Genomic DNA, 18525 nt, shown 5'->3' on the forward strand with positions numbered 1-18525 from the left:
TGCCGTTCTCCATGGCTTGTACATGTTTTCAAACTTGGCACAAGATGGGAATGGGGGTAGCAAACAGGTGGGAATTGGGAAGGAAGAACGCTGTGGTCCCCCAAAGTGTGAGGGTTTCCAGGCCTGAGGGTAAAACCACTTCTTTGCCACTCCTCTGCCCCCCAGGAAGGGTTTGCCGCTGAACTGCCCCTCCAAAGCCAGGGGCCACAGCCAAGGAAGGGAGCCGAGTATAGTGATGGGATGACCCCCAAAAACGGGGGCCTCTGGGAGCGTTAGCCTCTAGGCAGAAGCATCTCTTGGTTAAAACCTTGTCTGTCCTGGAGATGACCAGGCCCCAAAAGAGCCTACTAATGCTCTTCATTGTAGATTGTGCCAAATCTAACCTCTACCAAGCATTTGAGAACAGATGAGCTTGCCATCTCTGGCTAGCAACTGCTTGTTTTCCTTACTTGCTTGTGCCAACCTCTCAGCCTGAAATGCCGTTTCCCTCTTCTGATTCTGTCCACAACCCTCCCTTGCTCAAGATGCTGTCCCACACTCACTTTCTTCAGGGCTCCTTTCCTCACTCCATCCCACTGAAATCACAACGGCACAGAACTGAGCAGGAGGCTCTCAGATTCGCAGGAATAAGCCCTTCATTTGGGTGAGGGGGGTGAGGGGACTCGTCCCGCGCCCCACAGGATGCAGGTGGCAAAGCCAAGGCTGGAATCCTGGTCTCCAGACTCTCTGTCTTGTGCTGTTTCCATCCCATCTCTCAGCTTTACGATGCTCTATATCCGGGGCTCCTCGTTCTCTAAATCCCTCCCTTGCAACCACAGGTGGGCGAGTGCATGTGTGATTGTCCTTCCTTTCGTGAGCGCACTTTTGTCCTCGGCTCGAATATAACAGGTGGGAGGCAGAGACAACGTCTTCTCTTTCGGAAGGCCCTTCGCACCAGTGAACTCCAGCAATCCTTGCTGACACTGTGAAGCTCCAGGCTGGGCTGGACGGCCCAGATTTCTTGCTCCAGAAGGCAAAGCATTTAGGGAAGGAGACGGGTTCTAGAATGAGAGAGATTTTGAGTTTGGATTGTGAGTCTGACCCCTGCCACTTTCTCGCTTGGGAGACCTCGGGTAAATTACTTAAATACTTCAAACATCTTTTGTTTTGTTTTGTTTTGTTTTTCCTTCTCAAAAAACTAAGGAGATGAATACCCACAGTGCAGTTTTTTAGTTGAGGAGTAAATGAGGTGACAGATGTGAAAATGCTTAGCACAGGGCTCAGCAGAGAGTGGGTGCTCCAAACATTCTTGTTCCCGTCCCCATTGTGTCCTAGAGGGACTGCCCGCCTATCCACAATATCAGGGACCAGGACACTTCTTTGGAATCCTGAGATAGCAATGGGTACCTGTGTACCCTGATACCATGCCAGCTGTTGAGAAGGGGCATAGAGACCATCACAGGTGTGAACCTGGTTTGATTCAAACAAGAAGCTGAAGAAGGGGTTGAGTTCCAGCTTCTTCCTCTGCAGGAGTCCAGATGTCGGGATAGGTAGCCTGACCCGGTATTCAGAAAGCTGTGTTCAGTCTTTACGTGACGTTGAAGGTACAGGTTGGATGGGCAAGTTCTGAAGGGTGTTTTGTACAAGGAATTTGTGTTGTACTCTTTGTTATGCTTACACAAGCCCTTTCATATCGCTAGGTCTGCATTTCCCATCCTTACAAGGAGGGGATAAGTCTATCAGCTGTTCGCCATCTGAGCTTAGAGGAGCGGCAAGTGGGTCCAGTGGGGAGGCCCTCCTTCCCCCCTACAGGCGGAGCAGTGGTGAGTTTATCAGTCTTACATGATGTCCTTAGTCGCATCTCTTGTTTGAAGGAAGGGTTCCATGGCTGCAATAGTTTGAAATCCTGTCCTGCAAGCTGTTCTCAAAGGTCCCTTTCATCTCTCAAGTAAGTCTGTTTCAGGCTGAGCCCCGCGAGGCTGTGGCCTCTCTTCTCCACCAGATGGCAGCAACCTGCCTGCTGGTGCAGCTGCCAGGCTATGCGGACAAGTACAAGATGTTCAAAGATCCCAGGGAAGGCACTAGAAGGATCTTAGTGCCAGCTCTGAAGATAAGTAAATAGGTCGAGGTGACCCTCTGAGTGTGACTTCCTGATATAGAACCCCCTGGGCATCTGTGACTGTAAATACACCAAGTGTTCCGTCCCAACCACCAGCCAAACTGGTGCTGCGCCTCTCCTTGCCAGGTAGGAGATCACCACCCAGCTCAGTGTTAACTCTTCCTTAAACCAGGGCAGCTCCCCGGATGCTGGATACTCAGGCTTCAGCAGCCTGAGGTCAGGTTGGGGTGCTAACCGAGTGGTTAATGAGTTAATAAGACATGGAGGGGACATCAAAGTCTCTTTCTAAGGCCTCAGGCGTTTCATTCTAATTTCCTAAAACACTCAGGAGAAGCAAAATTAAACATAAGAGGCTGACAAGCACTTACGGGAGTCCTGACTTTGCATTTTGTGATGCTCTCCAATGAACAGACCTGAAAAGGACAAGTGTTATGTATACAAATTGGCCCATTCATTCATCCAACCATTATTGAATACCTACTGTGTACAGTCCTGGGCTACATGTTTCAGGGGATTAGAAGATGAATCAGACACAAGTCCTTTATAGAAAGACTAATGCAATTTAGTCTAAATAACAGGTGATCAGATCATGTGTATTGAAGTACATTATGTTTTTCTCCTTCTTTCTTCAGATTTCTGTTCCTTATTGTTTGGTTCAGGTCGAAACTTAAATGATGAGGCTATGAAATAGGGGAAGAACAGGGGAAAGAAAGGGAAGGGTTGGAAGGAAGGCAGAGACAGCTCAAACGTTTGCCATAAGGATCCACAAAACAGAGTGTAAAATTGGCGTGCTGTCTGTTACTGATGTGTACAGGTCTTAAAGCAAAGCATTTCCCATCACTTTTCCTGGAGAATTTGTGATCCTAGCCCTATCCTGTTTCATCTTGCAAATGCATGCTGCCCAATTCTTTAAATAGCCTTCAAAATAATACTTAGTGATAGAACACTTTTTCTTTCAAATAATACACAGACATGTAAAGAATAGAACAGAATGGACCATAATGCCACCACCCGTAGGGAATCTTTTAAAAATAGATAAGCATCACTAAAAACAATGCAAACAGTATAGAAAGAACTAATGAAAAGGGAAACCCTTCCCACCACTTTTCTCTCAAAGTTCCTCTCCCCCAAAAGCACCACTGTTGGATTGCTCAAATTTCCTTCCAGAAAAAAAGGTCACGCATTCAATTGCACAGATATCTCTAAGCCTCCATGCACATACATACCCTCTGCTGTCCTGATTACTGACACCAAAGGAATCACGGTTCTGCACCTTGTTTTCACTTATTGAAATATTTTTGACATGTCGCCACAGTGTCACCTACGAATCCACTGCATTCTTTCTGATGGCTACATCCTTTTCCCTGGTTTGGGTCTATATCGTGGTTTCTTGCCACCGGTAGGCTTTTGCACGACTCGGTGGTGGTTTTCATGTATTTTGCTGTTGCAAAAAAACCCACAATGCCTGCTGCCCAATATTTTAAAGGGTCCAGTGATCTCTGCACAAGATTTCCCTACAGGGCAAAAGGGTTGTGCTCAGGGGCCTAGAGCCCTCCCCCACCCCCAGCTGCCCAGAGGCTTCCTAGTGGGAATGTGTCACTCTGACTCCTTTGGGGACGTTGTTACTCCACCTCCTATCCCTGCCAAGCTGGCATGGCTGCTGCCAGGCTAGCTATCTGGGTATGGCTGCTTTGGGATAGAGTCCCTGTATCTTCCAGCTGGTTGAGGGCTTGCTGGGTTGGCGGATGGGCTCCTGGAGGCTCTTGGCTCAGGCTCTGCTTAGCTGGTGTTCATGGCCACATGGTGCTGCTCTGAGATTCACAAACAAACAGGAAGCCAGTCCACTTCCTCCTTGCTGGGGCTGGTCCCCTGTCTTTATCGCCCAGTTAGCCCAGAGGGGAAGGGGCAGCCCAGGATTCACAAGGCAGCTTCCTGGCAGAGGTGGTGGGGGAATTCTGGGTCCCACTTCCAGGATGGGCTCCCCAGCTCTGCACCTATTTGCCCAGCTGGGGCAGCCTTCCTGACAATCACAGTTAGGCTCAGATCTGTCCCCTTTGGGTAGCCTTGTCTGAGAAAGCCCACCCTGTTTGGACCTCCCTCCCCCTCACTCCTATGGTTCTGAGATGGAGTTCTGAATTTGTAATAAGCAGCTCTGTGGGTGTCTGTGGTGGGAGATTGTTTTCTCCCTGGAGGCAGCACTGACATTTTCTCCTGGTTTTTCCTAGACCCCACTCAGCTGGGTGCTCTCTGCTCATGGGGACACCCAATAAATGTTTGTAGACTGACTGACTGACCGATTCCAAAAGAGGTAGCAGGCGACAAAGGAGACAGCACAGGGTTGCAACCACAGCTCACAGTGGGGCCAGACGGCATCGCGACTTGAGACCGTGGGGTAGCTGAACTGGAGGGAGTGGTGGGGACAGTCCCCAGTGTGAAGCAAAGGTGTGGCTTGAATGGAGGCCGATGATGAGAACTGCAAATATTCTATCTAGTCAACATGTCCTGAAGGTCCCCTGGGGCCCATTGAAAATCAGTTCCCTGCTTTTCACTCAGTAATCAGTTGGTATATATGTATATATATACTCGTATGTATGTATATATACACACAAGCACACGTTATACAGGGAGTGCCCATTTTTAAGGAATTGGAATTTTTAAAAACATAGTCAACATCAAAACAACGCTGAGTATATTTATTTAATCCTTTTCGGTGACTCAGAACATGCAGTCGGCTATCACGGTGCCTCGGGCAATCATTAGGACTATCAATTACTTTAGAGAACATTAGCCGTGGGCCCAGCAACCTGCAGTGAGTCACTGTCAGTTGCTTGAGAAAAATAAAGAATCTCTGATATCTACTTGTTTAGTTGCCACTGTTTTCTTTTTTAAGAAAGCTGGGCATAGAAACGAAACTTAAAAACAAACAATCCTAACTCTGAAACCCTAAAAGCCCTGTTATCACCCCTTTGCAGTTGTTTGGGTTTCAAACAAAAGTTTCTCTGTCACGCTCTGTGAAGCGTGAGCCTTGTGGGGGTTGGAGACCAGCAGGTGAGGGGAGGGGAGAACTATGCGTGGGCCAGGCTGGGGGCTGCGGTGGAGCACAAGCAGAAAGGGCTGCCCAGTAGCAGAGACCTTTGCAGAGCTTTGAGGAGGGCAGGAAAGGAGAGCTGCGTTCTCTGAGCTGCATCTCCAAAGCTGAGAGCAGACGGTGCAGACCAGGAAACAGTAGCTCTGCAAGTCCCCTCGTGCTCCAGAGGGCATCAATGATGTGGGGCACACAGGTGGACCGAGAGATGACCCTGGTGGCTGTTCCAGGGACGTGTGAGGTTCCAGTGCTCCTTGATCTTCACCTAACTTTATATCCAGTCTTCACAGCCTTACCCCTGGGGGAGTTCGGCTCCCTACGTGCCCTGTGCAGTTTCCAAAGCTTCAACCCATGTCTGCTTTGGGGTGTTTACTCCAGAAGTAGAGATGGGAGAGCTTAACAGAGATGGGTAAGGATGAGGGCAAGGCTGGGCCCAGCAGTGAGGGTCACAAATTGTAGCCTCCTAGGCTAGCCACGCCAGCAGCCCCACCCAGTCTCACTTGGACAGTGAAAGGTGTGTGGAAACCTCAGGTTAAAAATACGCAGTCTTGTTGTAAAGAGAAAGAAGAACAGGAAGGAAGTGTGGGGAGGCAAGGCAGAATAGACAAAAGCCCCAGAGAAGGAGAAGGAGTTATCAATGGTCAGAAACTGATCAGGAGAACAGGTGGGGGACGTCCTCCAGGTGCCTGATGGGCTGGTGGGCAGGGGCTGGGGCGATGGACACAGTGCGGGTAAGCCTTCCCACAGAACTGACTTGGACCCACTGAGACCAGGATTCAGATCCCCTCCGTGAGTCTTGGCCCAGGAATGGAGTGGGCAGACAGACGGTCTCCCCCCAGGACAGGGGAGCCAGGGTGACCAGAGGGGAGCCTGCCGTGTCTGTCATTCTCTCTGCGGGGAGAGAGCTGCCTGAGCTAGAGTTTTCAGGGTGGAAGGGTGTTCAGCTGGTCTTGGGAAAAGCAGCGACTCTCGTGGAGAAAAGGGAGAACAGTGAGAAGTCGCATAGCACTGACTCTTCGGAGCTTATAGTGAGGGCTCTGGATCCCGGATGCTGCGTTTGACTCCTGACTCGCACTTCCTAGCAACATGACCTTGGACTATCACGTATCTTCTCTTTGCTTCAGTGTCCTCATCTGTAACAATGGAGATGCCGGTAGGGCTGACTTCATGGTGTTGTGGTGAGGACTAAGTGAGCTGGTATCCTCAGTACCTGATCCCTAGTAATTGCTTTTTAAGTGTTAGCTATGGGGGGTGGAGTAGGGGGCAGTGCAAGGGATGGGTGGGAAAGAAGTTCCTAAGACCTCATGTCAATGAAACAGCCTTGCACAGAGAAACCTGCCACCACACCAGGCTAGGAGGGTGCGGAGAACGGAGGGTATAGAGAGAAATAAGAATGGGCCCAAGTGTTCAGGAATCGATGTCTTAAGGAGGATACAAACAGCTATCAATCACGTTTCAGCTCAATATAAGAGAGTTTTGTACCGAGTGCTAGGGTGCAGAGAGATGGAGTCACTTTCTCTGCCTTCAGTGTTTGGAAGTTGCCCAAAGAACTGGTCTTAGAGCTTAAGTAATATAACTCAGCAGGCCGAGAAGAGGAAGCCTGGTATTCAAGGTGGCGACTCCTGGCTCGTTGGTTGGGGTGACCAGTTTGGAAAGGTCAGCAGGGCCTGGCCTTGCAGCACTCTGCCAAGAGCTCACACTGGATCCCATAGGCATGAGGCAAGTGGAGAGATTAGGAAGGCGGAGACTCAAATCAGACATGTGGATCTGAAAGATTTCTCTGGCAGAAGTGAGGAGAGGAAATAAGAGGGCAAGAGAATGGTGGCCGGGAGCCCAACTGGTTTAAGTGGCCCAGCGATGGTCAAGGCCAGAGACAAAGAGTGGAAGACCCTTCGAAAGTGGACTACTTGGAAAGCACGACAAGAAGGAAGGAGGGGAGACTGACCCTGTGGCTTCTAGCTACTAGTCTAGAACATTTAGTGTTGTCCTCAGTGGAAGTAGGAAAGAAAGGGAGAGAAGTGAACTTTATAAAAGAAGGTTTTAGAAGGGAGCTGAGGTGGCTGAGATAGCCAGGAGGGCCGTGGAGATAGTAGAAATGGTAGGTACGGTGATGAAAATGAGGTGAGGTCGCAAAGACTCCCTCAGATGAGGGAAGGAAGCTTTGCTGTTATTGTACCACATGGATGGACACTGAGTCCTGGGCCCCGAGTGGCCTGCGGAGTCTCCTGGGAGAAGCACAGAAATATACCAGAGGGGTTGACAGGGCTCCCTCGCTCGTTAGTTCATGGCAAGAAAATTGCAAAGTGGCACAATATGCATTGCCTGGTTAAATGACATTATGGACTGTAATTCACCTTCACAAAATGGACAAGGGGGTTAAAACAATCCCTGCACAGAAAATGCACATTAAAGATTGCCCAAATTCAGCAAATGCGAGCACAGGAGCAAAAGGCTACGCTGGCACTTCTCACATGAGCTCTTTGTCAGCCTCATTCTGAGGTTAAAACAGTGACAATCCGATCAGGTTGAACATGAAGATGGCCACAGACTTTTTCTGTAATTTGTGATGACCAAGGAGACTATCTGAAATGGGAACTTACACTTCTGCCATCGTTAAAAAATGAACCTCTGCGACAACATGGATGGATCTTGAGGGCATTATGCTAAGTGAAATAAATCAAACTTAGAAAGGCAGATACCATATGACCTTACATGTAGAATACAAAGAACAAAATGAACAAACAAAACCAAAAAACAAACCTCACCCCAAGTACATACATGTGCTTGAGACACGAATGACGATAGGCCATGTATACAGCTTGTAAATAATTGAACATATATTAAGGTTGCGTGCTCAAATTTTATTATTGATGAGATGTAACTTCTCAGTATGGGCGTTGTCGTCTCACACAGGATTTGATTTGGGCAAAAATTCTTCAGTCACAGGTTTCAGATCCCAGGGAAGGAACTAGTTTCCTATTTTATCAGCTCTACACATCTGAAATGCCATGTATTACATTTACCTCTTAGAACAAAGGATGCTTGTATTCTAGAGCATGGCCGCAGTGGCTCAGTTGTCTTTCATCGTCTTGGTCGTTCTCTTCCTTCATGGAGATGAGGGAATGACTAGTTGAGCTCCCTGGAGAAAAGCATTAAGTAAATACAAGGCGTTGCCGAAGTAATTGTTACTATTATTAAAAACACTAATAGGCAGCAGTGGTGAACACTGCTCCAAGGGATTCTCATAAGGAGCCAGGTGAGAGGTTTCTAAACACATCCAACTGTTTATCTCTTACACTGCAGGGATCCAGGGCTTTCTAGCGTAGGAGTCCTATGGGCGTGGAGGCTGCTGGGACTTAGACCAACTGAAGCCCCCAAAAGGTAGGATTGTCGTTCCCTGAGGAGGACAGAGCTCACCTCCTGCTAGACAGAGCCCAAGATCAGACTGGACCAGTGACTGGCTGAGGAGGGCATCCCACGTGTCAGCCCGGGAGCCAACGCCATGGAGCTAACGCCTTCACGGGAGATTTTGCTCCCTTCACCTGCTACAGAGAGAGCTGGGGAGAACATTCACACATCAAATTTTACATTCATGATTTTTACTTTTTCAAAGCACATTTATGTGAAGAAGTTAATAGGATGGGGATGATTATTTGCCACAATTTCTGTCCCACACTTATTTATTGAGCAGGTACTCCGTGTGCATGTTGCTGTCCTTGCCCTCTGGGGGCGCAAAGATGAACGAGACCTCAGCTTGCCGATGATCCAGTGGGCAAGTTACGATATGGACATAACCACCGCACGGGGTGGGCACAGGGGCCTGAGACGTTCAAAGAGAAGCCAACATCCCAAGGTGGGACAAGAGTCAGGCATAGTCATGGAGGCAATGACCTCTGGCCTGGGCCTGGAAAGCTGGGAGGGTGTGGCCAAGTGTAGATGGAGGAAATGACATTCCCGAAGAAGGATCGAAGTCCCAGAATGGAAAAGCATGGGATATGTTTGACTGCCAGTGAGAAGATACTTCCTGCTGGCATCTAGAAGGTGAAGAAGAAGAATCGGGTTGGAAAAGTGGATGAGAAACAGACTTTAAATAGCCACATGCTGGACGACGAGGTCCAGAGTTTATCTTCAGTGAGTGAGGAGGAGCCTTGGAAGGTTTTGGAGCAGGCGAGGCAGTAAAGCCCAAAGTTCAAAACAAAACACAACTTGCTCAGAGTCCTATGATGAGTTAGTTTATGGCCCAGCCAGCACCTGAATAGAGATTTGTATTGACACAAGCTCCTGGACCTCACACTGACCAGACAGACATGGGTCTGTGGGAAAGTGCTCCAGGCCAGAGGCGGGCAGACTGCTTCTCTGGGAAAGCCTGGAACCTGAGTTTCCGAGTCCTTGGGCGTCCTACCTTGCTGCTGGCTTGCGCCTTGTCAAGCTGAATCTTCCCATGGAACCTGGGTGGTGGATGAGCTGGTGACTGGACTGAAGTCCTTGGGAACCCAAATGGGTTGGGCTGGGAATAGCAGACTGTGGGATCACAGCAATAAAATGAAGGGAGAGGAGCCCTTGGAGTGTCCTGGGGTGTGAGGCGCGCAGGGCGTGGGGCTCTGCGTTCCTGGATGGTTAAGACGCCGCAGCTGATGACTATCATTATTATTTCTGCTCTGACTTCGCTGAGCTTTCATCCTGCAGGACCCTGCCTTGCTGGCCCAGCGTCACCAACTAGCAAGGCCTCCTGGGGTGGGGTGGGGCGGGGTGGGTGGCTCCTGGCTGCAAGGGAACACGACATGACTGGGTTTCTTCCCCAGTTTGCTCAGGGAACTTCCAAGGGCTGAGCAGTTCCCTAATCCTGGAAGTACGGGCCGAATTTCTCAAGGGGGAAACTGAGGCACAGAGCCAGGGAATGATTTGAGCAAGGTCCTGTGGGAGAGCTCCCCCCTCACTCACTCCCTTGCCATCCCCTGTTCACCAGCCCATGCTTATCCTTCCCCAATTGGGGCAGATCTTGTCAGCCTGGAGGGGAGCCAGGGAAGGTGTGGATTCTAGAAGAGAACTGGGCTGGGGCCAGGACAGCAGAGCTGGTACCCTCCTTGTCAGGCGCTGCGGGCATCACGAGGTTAGGCTCCTGGTTTCGGGTCTCTTTGGAAGGTCCTGCCTTCTGGGTGGAACCTCCCCAAGCCCCCAAGGGAGGCTGGTGCTGCGGACGTGCCAAGTGCCCAGGTGTCTTGCATCAGAGGCCACACTCAGCACCCTCGGATAGGAAGAGCCTGGGTCTTGTAAAGATGGGCCAGGCCCAGGGGCAGAGGGCCAGACAATGGCTCAGAAACAGAAAAAGGTGTGTGTGTGTGTAATTGCTAACACCAGGCTTCCAGCAGCGACATGTCCCTACCTGCCGAAATGAGCTCAAAGAGAAAAAGAACAGAAGGAAAGGTGAACAACAACCTGATGATTGGGTGGGGGGCTCAGTGGAATCCTACAAAACACAGGGACCCTGTGGGACAGTGGGAACCCCAAGGAGAAGGGAGAGCGTGGCCCGACAGGCTACAGGCTGAGACACAGCCTGTAGGTGCTAGAGTCCCCTTCCCCACGATTTGCTGTCCATTTACAGCGCAGCAATCTTTGGGAACATCTTCTGGTGGAAAGCAGAGGTGGGACAACACAAGAGCAGGCTGAGGAGTTGGAGCAGACAAAACTGTAAACAGATTCAGGAGCCTTCATAAGCTCTCGCATCTTCTATGTCTCCCAGAGTTGGCCAAGCAAGCAAGCATTCATTTATTGAGTGTTTATCAAGCAGCGACTATATGAAAGGAACTCTGCTGGGAGCTCTGGGTACAGATGCATGACAGCCTCTGCCCTCAGGAAGCGTTCTCTGGAGAAAAACAAACCTTCCTTTTGGGTTTCTCCCTCTGCTCCACACAGTACACTACCAGACTCCTGAGGTGTCTTCTTTCTCCCTGGCCATGTTTGGTCACGACAGTACTGGCCCTTGTTTCTGTTTCCACCTCCAGCTCTCTGAATTCACACAGAAGCAACACACACTAGAATTCTTGCTGCTTTCTTGCCGTTCATCCAGCTGAAACATTCAGCCTTCGGCCGCAGAAATCATCCCTTGAGCTTACCACTGTGATTAGGCCACTCCAAGACACACTGTTCTTTAGTGACTCCACCATGTTCTGGATGAAATACAGCCTGGAAAGCCTCTGCCTGCTTGCTGTCTCTTATTGGTGACCCAAAGAACTGCAGAGGCTCCGTGTTGCTTATCAGGTACCATTTGAACTTTTGGGCTATTTTCCAGGGCCCCCCACACGTTTCTAGCTCTTATTATTACCCAACAATGTCCCTTCCCATCCCTAGCACACCAACATGTGTATGAAATATAACTCTACTTCTAAACAAGAACAACGAGCTCTTTTAGAGAATGAGTTATTTACCTGTAAACTTTCACGCTTATAGTTGATTTATTCAAGAAATGTTTAATGAACAGCTGCTGTGTACCAGGTGACAGGAACTGAGATGGCTCTGATGGTGACAAGAACAGACATGCCCCTTGCCCTGGGAAAGCCCACGAAGTAGCAAGCAGGACAGACACTAATAACGAAAATATCATGGGGTGCGTGGTCAGACTGGGTGACCACCCAGAGCTCCTGAGAGTCTGGGCACTTCCACTGAAGCTACACAGGTCTCTCTCACTTCCTGCTTGCATTCTTCACAGAGCAGAGTGGGCCTTACTGGAGAGGAACGGAGACTGTCCCAATAGGATGTTCACCCAAAAGGCACCAGCCCCCAATCTGTTCTCCCCCAGGGGTGAGGTCCCTCTCTTCCCGAATTCAGTCTCCTAGGGAAGTGACACAGGAAGCAGGGACAGAATTAAGAGCCTAAGAATTCCACATATGAACAACCCCTTTGGGCAATGACATTGACAAAAGGCACTCCACAATTTCACTGTGTTGAAAATATCGGGTCCTGCAACCTCTCCAGAAGCAGCCACGGTGTTGGGTGTGAAATCCACTCCTCTGTTGACATTGCCCATGACAGGTCCGTTGCCCTCCAGAGTCTCAGTTTGAAACTTGTCTATGAATGAAGACTCCAACACCTCATGCAGTTGTTGAGTCAGGGTTTAATAACCACTACAATTGGTAGAAACGTCTTCCAACTGTCTAACCAAGACAAGATGCTGCAAATTCCACCCTCTTATTTGTCTGCCACCCTCTGCAGAATGGAGAAAACCAGGAAAAGTTATCAAGCATTCCGTACGACGAAAGCTCCGGAAAAACTTCTATAAAACTGACATAAGAAAAGCCTTTGGATCTGATGCCTCTCATTCTCTCTAAATGTCAACATCCCATGTGGAATTTCTTAAAGAGGATATGATGCACGGGAGAGAAGAGAGCTCTGAAATATAGCCCCCTGGGTGCTTTCCTGGGGCCCTCTCCTAGGTGGAGTTCTCTCCCCACTTGGTTCCACTGTTCTCTGGGAATGGTGACATTCCTGGGCAGGAAACTGGAATGGGCCCCAAGAATGCTGGGAGCCATGGGGAGGTCTGTGCTTCTGAAATGCAGCTGTACAGCCTTCCTTTTCAGGCAGTCCTGGTAAAAGTGAAAGTGGCCTGAGCTCTAACGTGAAAACAGCATTAGAGGAATGCAATTTCCAAAGGCCGCTGCCCGAAGTTTGTGAGAGTTTCCTAAATCGAGGGGACAAATCACTACATCAGAAAGTTTCTCCCTGTCCTTCCTTCCTCTCCTCCCTCCCTCTTCCCTCCTCCTCCTCCTCCTCCTCCTCCTCCTCCTGCTCCTTCTTCTCCTCTTCTCTCTCTCCCTTCCTCTCTCCCTCTCTCTTATCCAGAACCTAACACAGCCAGTCCCTACAGAAGAGTGTCTATCCCTGCTGTAAAGCCACCTCCTGACCACCTTGTTCTTCTCTCTTCCAGCCTCAATTCAGCCATCCTTTCAGGTTGAGCTTTCATGCTACCCTTCCCATCTAGTCAACCTCTGGGTGAACCCTCCTTTCTCTGAATTCCCATTTAATGCCACTAAACTATGCAGCTCGGCATGATTACACCATGTCTCATGTTCCCCAGCTGTTTCATGTACATGAATCTTGTCTCCTCAGCCAGGTTGTAAACTTTCAGAAGACAGAGGCCATTCCCTACATTTTGGAGTCCCTCCACACACTGGGCACAGGGCTGGGTACATAATAGGCCTTTATAGAGACCTTCATTGGCCTTTCATTTCTCATTAAACATCAGAGAATTCACATAAAAAAAACAAACATTCAAACATTCATAAGTATAAAAGACGTGAAGAAGCCTTTATTTGGGTGGAGTAACCATCTTATACAACATGGGGTCATTTCTACGGGAAAGAACCCTGTATCTGAGGTGTCTGTGGGTGAGCCCTCGGGTGACTTGGAGGCTGGTAAGGCACATCTAACACAATATCATGGAGCTCATTCCATGAGTGCGGTGACTGGGGGAACCTTTGCTCAAGATGATCCCAACATCAGCTTGCACATTAGAGAGAAACCACAAGTCCAAAGAATGTGGGAAAGCCTCCCCCAAGATCTCCACCAACCAACACCAGAGAAGTCACCCTAAAGAGCAGTTTAGACACAAAGATACAATGGGGTGTGAAGCAGACATGACTCCTGTCTTCGGGAAGCATATGAAAATGCATTTCCAGTTGAAGAAAGTGAGAGTTGGAGAGGAAGCATGCTATGCCATGGATATAATGGGAATATTACAAAACTTTGAGTCGCACCTTTTTCTTCTTTGGACTTGAAGCACTTCCATGTCTGATTTCCTTTGTCTTCATCTCTCACTACAGAAGGGAAGGGATGACTCCTCCAGTGCTTGCTATGGATGGAAAAATAGTCTGGATGGACTGTGTCATTGGTCCAGGGCGCAGTGGCAGTCAGGATACGAGCTCTAGTCTCTGGGGACCTTTATTTGATATGCCAGGCACCGTGCTCATGCTAAGGGAGACCAAAGGTGAAAAGAGAGGCTCCGTGCCCTCAAACTGCTTATAGTCCAAGAAGGGAACAGAGAGGTCCTCAAAATAGAGAAACTGCTTTAACATGAATGCAAATGAAATGCAGCAGAGGCACAGGAAAGGAGCCCTAAATTCCTTGAGAGAAAGTAGGGAAGGCTTCACGGAGGAGGCATTCTTTGAGCTGACATGCAAAGGATGAGGATTTTGCCCAATAAGCAAGTGAGGAGCGGGTGTTCAGGGGAAGAAACAGCACATGCCAAGGCGTGGAAATAAGTGAGGGCATGGCCTGTTGAGGATCCTGGAGAAATTCAGTATGTAAAGCAAAGGGGGAGGGCGCAGTTAGGCAGCTAACATTAGACCCTTGAATGCCTTGCACAGCAGTTCAGATTTCCCGGTAGGCAACATGGAGCCATATTAGTTTTCTTTGTTTTTTTGGTTTTTTTAAAAGAGTTTATTGGGGAAGGGGAACAGGACTTTATTGGGGAACAGTGTGTACTTCCAGGCCTTTTTTTTCCCAAGTCAAGTTGTTGTCCTTTCAATCTTAGTTGTGGAGGGCGCAGCTCAGCTCCAGGTCCAGTTGCCGTTGCTAGTTGTAGGGGGCACAGCCCACCATCCCTTGCGGGACTCAAGGAATCAAACTGGCAACCTTGTGGTTGAGAGCCCACTGGCCCATGTGGGAATCCAACCGGCAGCCTTCGGAGTTAGGAGCACTGAGCTCTAACCGCCTGAGCCACCGGGCCGGCCCCATATTAGTTTTCTAATGCTGCTGTAACAAATCACCACAAACTTAGTGGCTTAAAACAACACAGATTTATTCTCTTACAGTTCTGGAGGCCAGAGTTTCAAGGAGTCGGCAGGTTGCATTCTCTCTGGAGGCCCTAGGGGAAGAGTCTGCTCTTTGACACGTCCAGTTTCTAGAGGCTGCCACATGCCTTGGCTCACGTCCCTCTCCCATTGTCACAGCCTGGGGGATGAGCGCACATCATTCTGACCTTTGCTTCTGTGGCTGCATCTTTTTCTGACTCTAACACTCCTGCCTCCCTCTTCTAAGGACTTTTGTGATGACATTGTACCTGCCAGATAACCCAGAATAAAATCTGCATCTCAAGATCCTTAACTTAATCCCATCTGCAAAATCCCTTTTGCCATGTAAAGTAACATATTCACAGGTCCCAGGGATTAGGATGTGGACATCCGGGGGGGCTATTTTGCCTACCACAGGAGCCATTGAGAATTCTGCCCAGGAGAGTGGTGTGACTGAATTGGAGGGTTCAGCAGTATAGCATTTGTGGTTAGAAGAGCAGGCTTAGGCGTCTGACTATCTGGGTTCAGCCCTGAGTATGCCACATGAGAGTGATGAGACCTGGTATCATTTCTTTCTGCCTTGGTTTTCTCATCTGTAAAATAGGAATGTCTACTTCAAAGAGTAGCTGGAAGGATTATATGAGATAATAGAGGTGAAACACTTAGAACAGCAGAAAGGATGCAATAAATTGGGACATCTTTTTTTAAATTAAATGTATTGAAGTAACATTGATTAGTAACATTATATAAATTTCAGGTGTACAACATTATAATTTAATATCTGTATACTCTATTATATGCTCAGCACCAAAAGTCAAGTTTCCTTCCATTGCCATATAGTTGACCCTCTACAATAAATTGGGAACATCTTCGTACTCAGTATACGCTAAGAACAGTGACTTGGTCAGGAAGAAGACACTCACAGTCGATGCCGTGCAAAGCAGAACATAGCTTCCGAGGGGACCCATTTCCAAAGGACCATCAGCACATGGAGAAGGACGTAGCCAGGCACCAGGGGATTTCCTGGCACAGAGGAAACATGCAGTCCCCCAGAATGGCACCACGTTGCCATTGAAGCACTCACCTTCTTCCTCTCTGTTGGCATAAAGAAATGAGGGATAGAAACTGCCCCTATCTGTTCCCATTTTATCGTGAGATTCTGTCCGGGTGTTGGATAGTATTAAAGAATAGGCAATGTTTTGTCGTAAGCTTTCTCCCCTAAAATCTCTGAGACAAACTTTTTTGACAGGGGGCCAGTTAAAGATTTGGTGACATCTTACCCAGGGGCACCTGGTTCCGGGTCCCTTGCTCCCCTAATAGATCTTCAGCCATCTTCTCTGTCCCCATTTCCTAGTACCAATGAACCTGAAGCTATCCAAGTATCTCTCCGCTTCCCATTGCTTTTTTTCTCTAAGCCACGCCAAAGGTGTGGATATAGATCTCCTCGTGCTTTACCTGCAAGCAGGGTTGCCAGATAAAACACAGGACATCCAGTTAAATTTGAGTTTCAGGTAAACAATAAATAACTTTAGGATAAGTATGTTTCAAATGTTACTATGTGTTTAATATTTTGTCTACCAGATGATTGGATGAACCTGAACACTCCATTCCCCAGCGTCATCCTATAACACTTTACTGTGTTCTTTCATGCCGTCTACAAAGTAGATTGGTATTCAAGCCCTAAAAGTTCTAGTACCTTCTTACGGGTGACTTTGTTTGTACAGTAATAACTCAAGAAAGGAAGGCAGGCTGAGGTTCTAGAGGGATGGATGGCATGGGTCAGTGTAGTGAGGACTTGTCCCTATACTTTCACTGTCATGAATGGTGGTGGCTTTTCAGCTGTGATACAGATTCTTCTACTGCCCAGCTCGGAGCTTTGGACAAGCTCAGTTCCTGCTCTGGATCTCACCTGCCCCCTTCATTAATGGGGAGAATCATCCCTGCTACTCCATGACCTAAGGATGACCAAGGTACCCATCTGTTTTTGTTTTTTAAAAAAGTGCTGTACAATGCACACTCTATTTGCTGTTTTTAATCTTAACTAGGATGATGATAAAGACTCTCATCTTTGGGATACAAATGCCAGTGTTTTGGGATTGAATGTGTAAAATTCGTAGTAACCACTGTTATGTGAAACACAAATGAAAGAACAGTTGAAATCTGCAAGGCTAGTCAGTGTTGGCACTAAGGTTCGCTCAAGACTTTGGCTTCTAGGCTCCATCCCGTGTACCTCTCCCATTCTAGGATGACCCTTCTCTTTTTCCCTTTCCTTGAGTCCTTACTCTAAATTTCCCTCCTTGGTCTGTGGGGATTAGACACCTGAAGTCCTCCAATTTACCTTGTTTACAGGCCAAGGCTCAAGCCTTGCAGTTCGGGCTTTACCCAGATGGTCACTTCCTGGTCATCTTCAGGCCGCTCTCCACTGCAGCATATTGTCCAGGCTGGTGCTCTCAGGTAGGACTTCAGTTTTCACATCAAAGTTGTGTAGCTATCTTGTGGTGATCAATTTCTACACTGCTGAACTTACCTCCTTTAAGCACCACTTCAGAGCCACTAAATAAATGCAAAAGATAACAGTTTATAGGAACCCTGGATTTTATCGCTCTGTAAGTGAACTAACCCATCCAGACAATGGCAATCGGCCGAACTGCACGAGGTTTGCCTGTATCCTCCAGTACTTCCATTACTTCTAGAAAAAGGTGGCCCTCGGGGCCAGGAGAATTAATGACTTACTGCCTACAAAGCTCTAGGAACAACTTACTGTAGATAAGGTCTCATTATCCTTAATTGTTATTATTATTGTTGTTATTCTTAACCCAACTCCTACGAAAAGCTGCTACAGCTCCTTAATGACCTCAGGTCAGGAGTTTAATTAATACCTCTTCTGAATGCCAGAAGCCCTAGGCACCCTGTTGCCGCCCCCTACATCCGCCCCCCCCCAGCTCTGCCCACAGGGTCCCCCAGCTCTGCACCGTCCTCTTCCCTTTACTGCCCCTTCCCCATAATCTCACATACCTCCTTTGATCTATCTTCCCTTTTCTGCAGTTTCCTAGTCCTCCAACATATTTCTTTTGGTGCACAAACAGTTCTCAAGAGCCAAGCCTTTTGGGGGTCACGAAAGCTGAGAGGGTTCCCTGAGTCCCACCCTTCCCCCTTGCAGTCCCCACTTCCTGTACGGCATCCCAGGTCTCCCATCCCACCTCTGCGAGAACTTCAGGCTTGTTCTTCAGGTGGTGAGGCCGGTTGGGTGGGTTGGCTGGTTTAGGGTTACGAAGTTTGGCACTAACTCACAGCCCAGGCAGCTGCCTTCTTTAATTAATTAATTCCAATTTTTACAAAACTATCTCTCCAATTGGACCTCAGTACATGCCTCTGGGGCATATGTACATCAATTACAGACAACAATTAAGCGTGCTGCCTAAAAGAATCTGTGAGCTCTTTAAAGATTCAAACATAATTTGGGCCTAACTGCTTTAAAGCACTCTACTGTAGACAGACCTTGAGGCAGAACCCTCCAAGGTAGGAATTACTGTAACGGTCCACTTAGAGATAGGAGG

Source organism: Rhinolophus hipposideros, assembly GCF_964194185.1.
Source record: "Rhinolophus hipposideros genome assembly, chromosome: 20".
In the NCBI taxonomy this organism is placed as follows: Eukaryota; Metazoa; Chordata; class Mammalia; order Chiroptera; family Rhinolophidae; genus Rhinolophus; species Rhinolophus hipposideros.